Source organism: Oryza glaberrima, chromosome 9 (genome assembly GCF_000147395.1).
Source record: "Oryza glaberrima chromosome 9, OglaRS2, whole genome shotgun sequence".
Taxonomy (NCBI): Eukaryota; Viridiplantae; Streptophyta; class Magnoliopsida; order Poales; family Poaceae; genus Oryza; species Oryza glaberrima.
This window is the reverse complement of record NC_068334.1, coordinates 1,447,432-1,455,179: the sequence shown is the minus strand read 5'-3', so window position 1 is coordinate 1,455,179 and position 7,748 is coordinate 1,447,432. Positions and strand designations below refer to the sequence as shown.

At 41.1% G+C, this 7,748-nt stretch overlaps 1 long non-coding RNA gene across 1 annotated transcript; it reads right to left on the bottom strand.

Annotated features, from left to right (window-relative positions):
• Window positions 1-308: 308 nt before the first annotated feature.
• LOC127785141 (uncharacterized) lies at window positions 309-1,527 on the bottom strand. The gene is made up of 3 exons (XR_008019667.1): window positions 1,305-1,527; window positions 1,138-1,230; window positions 309-375 (listed from the first exon to the last, which is right to left on the bottom strand). It is a non-coding gene; the product is annotated as an uncharacterized LOC127785141 (long non-coding RNA).
• Window positions 1,528-7,748: the final 6,221 nt, after the last annotated feature.

Here is a 7,748-nt window from a genome sequence, read left to right as displayed (position 1 = left end):
GCTCAAGTTTTATGCCCAATAATGCAAGTTGTCTATATACCACAATTAATAGCACTGTCCATCCCTATAGTTCTATTAGCACTAAGCATGGCTAAGCATTAATGAATAAGACATCCCAAGTAATCCCAACCAGTGGTAATAGGGTATAAGGACAGCAATATCACAAGAACTAAATGCATAAATAAGTTCTACCCATACACCATAAACCGACAATATTAATATCTAGGAAATGCATGCATATATGTACGTATAGATTGCAACCAAATCATTTTTAGAGAAAGCATAGGTTCTATATGCTTAGGTGCTTGCCTTGCTGCTGCGTGGAAACACACTCAACCTCAGAGTCTTGCTCCACGTACTCCGAATTCTCTGAATCTATCGATAAGAGGTAAATATGCAAATAAGATTCGAATAAACATGCATATGCAACATGCTCTACAGAACACGGGGTAAACACAGTGGACATGTCACATTTTCAACAAGAACTTGGGTGAAAGAATGACCCTATTTGCTGCCATGATTTTGGAGATATAAAAGTGACAAGCCACAAATGCTGAAAATGGTCCTATGCCAAAACTGAATATAAACTATGGGTCATTTGGTGATCCCCACATATTCTGGCAAATTTTCATGGGTGAAACTTACTCCATACAAAAGAGTAATTTACTGGTGATAGGAATAGTATTCGGATTATTTAATTTGGAGTTTGAACAAGATAGTAGGTATATATGAAACCTAGAGAGTGAGAAAAAGAAAACTGCTGCCTGCAGCCCTTGTGCCCAAGATTTGATTCGAAAGTTTACTTCGCAAATGCTCAGTGATTGAGGAAAATGAAGAAGGCATGATTTAGCTCAGCTATTGGTTTTGTAAATACAACTTTTACAAGGTGTTGGTTAGTTCTCGGAGGGATTAAGTCGCAACATGAAGTTTCTAGCTAGCCTAAGAACTTATGATGCTGAAAGACAGCAACTTGCTTCCAATGGCAACTCATAAAGGTCCAAAGGTTGCTGTTACACTCCATGCATGCATATACTTTAGAATGCAGATGGTGAGGTACTGTGGTTGTGAAGGTTGGAGCACAAACAGCCATAGAACAAGAACAAATCGATGAAGAAACAAAAAAATGGTGATAGCAACCTGAGTAAACCGAGGGAGATAGGGGTTGTAATCGTCGGAGTGGAGAGAGACGAGTTGCAGCTGTTCTTTGCTCTAAAATCTTGCATCAATGACCTGTGGAGAGAGGTAGGGAGGCTCAACGCAATGGCACTCACAAGAGGGACACAATGGATGGGAAGGAAACTCACCAAGTGGAGGAAAAACATGGTTGTTTTACTGCTGCAACCAGCAGCAAGCTCCACCTGTTTTCTTCCCGATCTCCCTCATGAATCCATGCATGTGCAAGATATTTGGATGGATGGGAGGCTTGGATACTTGAGATTGTTGTAGTGTGACATGCACGGATGGATCTCAAGTGTTTGGAGGAGATTTGATGGGAAGAAGTGAGCTAGGAGCTCAGCTTGCAAGAAAGAAAAGAACAGGCATGGGAGAAAGAAAAGAGGAAGAAGATGAAAGAGTTTAGCTTGTCTTATGGACCTGATGTGGGTGGATGACCTAGAGGTGGGTTGGGGTTTGGTGGAGAGCCTAGGTCTGTGACAGGTGGGGCCAAGTCGAGCTGGGTCCATGGGACAGATAAAGGAAGGTTAGAACCATACGTACACATTGAAAATAGTGAATTTTCAGGAATTTTCCTTCTCTCCTTCTTGGGTAACTAGTTTGTCCTAGCTACAAGAGAGTCAAAAATGTGTGTTCTGGCGTGGAGATAGATTGAGTTACGTAGTTTACATTTTTCAAAGTTTCACTAAAAAATTCAAAATATTTTAATTATGGCAAAAAGGTGAAAAGGGGTATGCTGAGAACTAAATTGAATTTTAATGAGGTTAAAACTGTGTGTAAAAATTCTAGAAAAATTATATTAACTCATTATAAATAATGTAGTATTTGAATAAATTATAAAACCTATATCCTTCAGTTCAACTTTAGGCACATTTAGAAGTTGCTTCATTTTGCCAATTAGGTTTCTAATTAATTTAGCTTGACTACCTTGACTGCTTTACTTGAGGTAGTAAAAAGAATGATAAAATTATGAAACCTTCATGGTGGTCATCTTAGGTTGTCTAAGAGACAAGATGAGCTTCAAGGAATTTTATGTTGCTTAGATTTAGTACAGAGTCTATGTTCATTTAACATGTACCAATCATCAAAACAAAGGAAATCATTCAAGCTAATAAATTGGACTTCACTACAAACAGGTACACAATCACACAATCACAGCCACTAGTTACTCAAATTACTAACCAAATGCTATGCGTGATCGGGTAGATTATCTAATAAGAGAAATATTAATGACTAGACTATGAAGTTACAAAATTTCCGATTGGTCATTTAATATAGTTAAATACAAAGAGGTTTTGACTTGGCTTAAAAGTTAAAAGGGAGAAAAAGAAAGGTGGATCTTCGTGGATTATCTGGTATTGAGTTGGCTTAGTCTCTTATATTCTCGTTCCATTCGTGCAAGGAAATTATTGGTGAGTAGGTCTTTAGTTGTGTTGGTGAATTTTATTAGCGTCGTAGTGCTCTCTGAAAAATTGGATGAGACTTCATTAACCCAGCAACTTATAGATTTCGCCACCAAGGTTATAGAGTTATTTGTTTTCTGAAAAAAAATGTTTTCCCTATAACGGTAACTAAAGATTCACATAATCCCAAATGAAAGTCTGGTAAAAGGTTTAAATTTCTAGCCATTTTAAACATAAGAATCATCTGGAGAATTTTTTTTAAGAAAGTTTTTGAAACTCCTATAATTTTATCAGAAACACAATATATGACATGTTAAACAACTAATTGAAATTTCAGGTTGTTACAGGTTATGGAAGGAGGACCCCAAGGGAATGTTCACGGACAATATCCAGACCAACGGCGCGTCCATCACTTGGGAGGAGGGTCTCATGCCTGAGGTGAAGTATTGGTTTGTGCTGTTCGATACTGCTAGGTTGTTTGTAGGGTTTAAACTTTAGAACAATCACGTCAGGTAAAAATACATGTTGTTTCGTAGAATTTTACAATGTGAATTATTCTTAAATTGGTGAATTTGTTATGTAGGAAGGAAGAAGCAGGGAGGCTGAAATTTCTATTTTAATCTAATAATGGAGTTGAACATGTGATTTGGTCTTTATGCTAATTTATTTTGCAAACAATCTGGGAGTGGTTACTGACTGCATGCTATTTTTTCCCAGGTTTGCCTGTTGGAATTTGCTATTTTTATAAGTTTTCTTCCTTAAAATTCCATTTGTTCTGTGATTGTTCTCAAGTGGCAAATGAGGAAGTCGTTGATTTAGTATATTAAACATTGGTGGAGGAATATTGATCAAGTGCAAAATTGATCAAAAGTTGCCTGTTGATCTGGCGACGAAGATCAGTTGCAAAACTAATACTCTTTCAAAATAGACATGATAGCAAAGGTTGTATTTTTCTTAAGTTCTTTGCAGCATAAATATTCCATACTGGTGTACTGTGGTTCTACACGGTGATTTTCTTAATTTTATTTAATTTTCATTTTGTATGGAAACAAAAATGAGGCTTGGTGTCTTCTCCGTTTCAATGATCTATTCTCGCCAACATGGATTCCATGTGCATTGTTGTACTCTGGTTGGATGCTCTACACTTCTGAAGTGTTGTGTTTATTTTTCAGTTTCAAGTTGAGTGGAAATTACAATGAAAATTTATTTATTCTATCTCTGAAACGAAAATGGACAGTCTTGGATACATATTAAGTATGCATTGCTAAATATTAGGTTGAAGCAAGAACGTGCATTGTACGTGCACGATTACTAGTATCAATCAAATGTCTTAATAAACCCTCACTGCTTTGCGACTTATTAAAGAAGTCCACAAAACAAGCATAAAAATTTTAAACTGTAAGGTACCTTTTAAAATGCACTGTAGTAATTCACTAAAGAATTAACTAACTGCGGTATAAAAGGATTTTAACGGTATTGGGTATTTAATCACGTGCAAATTTGCCAAACAAAAATTGCCTAAGACCCAAAGGAAGGTGACAACGGTAGCTCGGTAGGAATTTTGACGTGGGACCAAAACCATCTGAAAGTAGACTCCATAAGCTTTCCAGCAAGTACTCATGGGCCTCGAAATTCCTTCTAGATCAGCGGCTAGGTCCGTTTGAAGTTGATGCTGTTAGGAGGCCTGATTCCGAATCCAAAACGTGTACAACTTAATCTCTTGTCTTCTATGGGCCAAAAGTGACGTGGTGAGTTAGAAGTAGACTTGGAGAAGGTCTTGGTTTGGTCCCCAATCAACTTCTTTGATCATCCATGCATTCGTTATGCTCGGCCTCTTTTCCTTCGTACAAGCAAGAACCTCTGCAAACGAAAACACACAAAACTTATTGTGTAGCAACGTTTGTTCAAATATATAACAAGTAAATCTAATGTAGAACATATGCACCTTTAGTTGATTAATACATAAAGTAGCCATGGTTATATCCGAGCTAGTTGTGTACTCATCAGCTGGTATGGACCCGAAGTGGTCACACAGCATGGCACATGCGCTGGCACTGGATACACGGACGTGGCCAAGAGGGGACGTTCCTGGCCTGGGCGTTAATAGAATACTCATATCAACAAGCTGCAACTTCTTTTCAGAAGCCGATCTCCAAAGAACTCCAGAGTTAAGCGTGCTTGGCCTGGAGCAATTTGGGATGGGTGGCCGACCGGGAAATTCTTTCCGGGTGCGCACGAGTGAGGACAAAGTGTGCAGAAAAGACTTGTGTTGGTCTGTGAGGGCAGTCTATGACCTATAAAAGCTATCAGATGTAAGCAGGCCCGGCCTGGGAGAGGCGGGTCGTTACAAGATCCTAGAGAACATCAATATTAAGCTAGATGGCTTCGCTTCTGCTTTACAAAACCAGCTGAGCTTCAATAAAATGATAGAAACACAGCTAGCCCAATTGGCTTCTTTAGTCCCTGCAACTAAAACTGGGAGGATTCTGGGCTAGCCCGACTCCATTGAAAATATCAAGGCGATCACGACGAGGGGAGGTAAGTCCACTCGTGATCCGCCGTATCCTAACCCTACAGGAACTAATGGGGTTGCCAAAGAAGCGCCATCTAGTGACTCAGCTGACAAAGAGGTTCAGGCAGAAAAGGCCGTGCCGTAGGAATACTTCGACACATGATTGCTGCCGTTTTCCTCAACGGAGTAGGAAACTGTCAGTGGACGAGCAGTTCGCTCGCTTTGTTGAAGTAATCCAGAAGATTCACATCAACGTGCCATTGTTGGATGCTATGTAAGTGCCAACATATGCCAGTTATCTCAATGATATCCTCAACAACAAGAGACCGCTCCCAACAACGGAGGTGGTTAAGCTGACGGAGCAGTGCAACAACGTCATACTCCACAAGCTCCCGGAAAAGAAGAAGGATCCGGGGTGTCCTACGATCACCTGCTCGATCGGGGCATAGCAGTTCGACCAAACCCTGTGTGATCTCGGAGCCAGTGTCAGCGTCATGCCGAAGGACATCTTTGACAAGCTCAACTTCACGGTGTTGGCACCAACACCATGGTGTTGGCACCAACACGGATGCGCCTACAACTGCTGACTCGTCAGTCCGTTACCCAGCGGAGATAGCGGAGGATGTGCCAGTCAAGATATGGGATTTCTTCATCCCGGTTGACTTTGTGGTGCTGGATATGGACACGGGAAAAGAGACGCCGCTTATCCTGGGGCGTTCGTTCCTTAGCACCGCAGGAGCCAACATTGACGTGGGAACGGGAAGTATCCGTTTCCATATCAACGAGAAGGAGGAAAAGTTTGAGTTTCAGCCAAGGACTGAACAATGCTCCATGGTCAGAATAAAGTACGGGCCAAACCCGCAGAATATTCAAGTGGTCGAAGTGGAGCCACCCAATACGGATAGCCTGGTAAAGTTCATGCAGAATTTCCTGGAAAAGGAAACAACGATGCACAGGAGCCGTTAATGGAAGACGCCGGTAAAATCAAGTACACCGGCCAAGAAGCTAGAGCAGTCGAAGCCGTCTTTCGCACCAAAACCAAAGGTGTGGATAGAAAAGCCAAAGACGCCCGCTCCATTACCTCCGGAGACGGGTGGGAAATCCGCGCACTGAACTGAAAGGAGGTATGGTCTTGCTCGTCGGACTTAAAATGACGCGACCTTCGCCAACAGGTAAATTGGTATGTATCCGCATATTTGTTTTCAACAATTTAAATTTTTGCATCATCACATGTTTGAATTTGAAAATTGCATTTAGGATTTTTTTGAATTTTGAGGAAATTCTTCAAATGAATTTTTCAGAGCAAATCAAAATAAAATTTTCAATGAAAATTCACTGTGCCACGACCACACTGACCGTTGGAACCCAACAGCCAAAAGTGGGGCTGGTTTGGCCCACCAAGGGTTCGGCCGAACCGGCCAGGCAACGGTCGGCTGCCTCCCTTTTTGAGGCAACGGCTAGTGGGCCCCACATGTCAGTTTTGACCATTGTGGGTGCACCACTTAAGACAACCGGCCGGGAGAGGGAAATCCACCCCATTTCAACACATTTTCATTCCCTTTCCAAAGTTTGCTCTCAAGTTCATTCAAGCTTTGATAGTTTCCCTCAAATTCAAATACTTAGCTGCATATATACAAGTTGCTTTGGTGAAACTAACCGGCGGGTGAAACTCTTGCTATTCTAATCCCCACCGAGTTAGACCGTTCTTGCTCCATTGTGCAGAATGAGGAGGCAACTGTCTCGTCTGTTCAAGGGGTCTGGCTTTTCGTCAAGTCATCATGATGAGTCTAGTGCTCGTTCATCAGCTGATGTCTCGATAGTGGACGCCGAAGCTCCGCGACGTCTCCTGAACGACGCCGACCTCGACCTTGTCGACGATCGGGAAAGACAAGCCTACTACATGCTGAGCGACTGGGAGTACGCTCACATGCGAGAATACTCTCCGGAGCTGCTGAAAAAGATAGGTATGGATGTTGATTTTCGTGCTATTTGGAAAACTGTTGGTTGGCATAGATTTGCTGTGGTAGATGAGCCTGATTCTCGTTTGCTTACTTTTCAATTTGTGTGCACTTTGAAAGAAATAGAAGATGGAGTTTCCTTTTGCTTTTTCCATAAAGAATACACACTTACATGGAAAGGATTAAGTACACTTCTTGGCTTTCACGATTCCTGTAAAATCGATCTCCAGAAAGGAATTTCTTGGTTCGAGAAAAATAGGTTTTGGGAAGATATTTATGGTGCTCCAATTTGCAAGAAACCTAGGACGAATGATATCCATAATCCTACACTTAGGCTCATGCACAGGTGGATTGCTATGACTTTGTTTCCTAGAGGTGATCTTAGACCCATTAGGGGGGATGAATTAATTATCATGTTTGCCATGGTTACAAAAATCAAAATTGCTCATGTGAAATGTATGATAAGGCAATTGTTAGAAAGTATAAGATTTTCTGCTCTTGTTGAGTGCACATCTCTGATTACTCGGAGCAAAAGGGCTAGGGGTCGTTAGTGACCAAATAGCTTTCATCTCAGCCGCTTGTCCTTGTATTGATGAGAATTATCTAGTGCAAGGGCATATTCTTAAACATGGAGTAGATGGATCTTTGATATACCTTTTCCCCGGTTGTACAAATGAAATTCCGTTGCCAAATGCGGGGTAT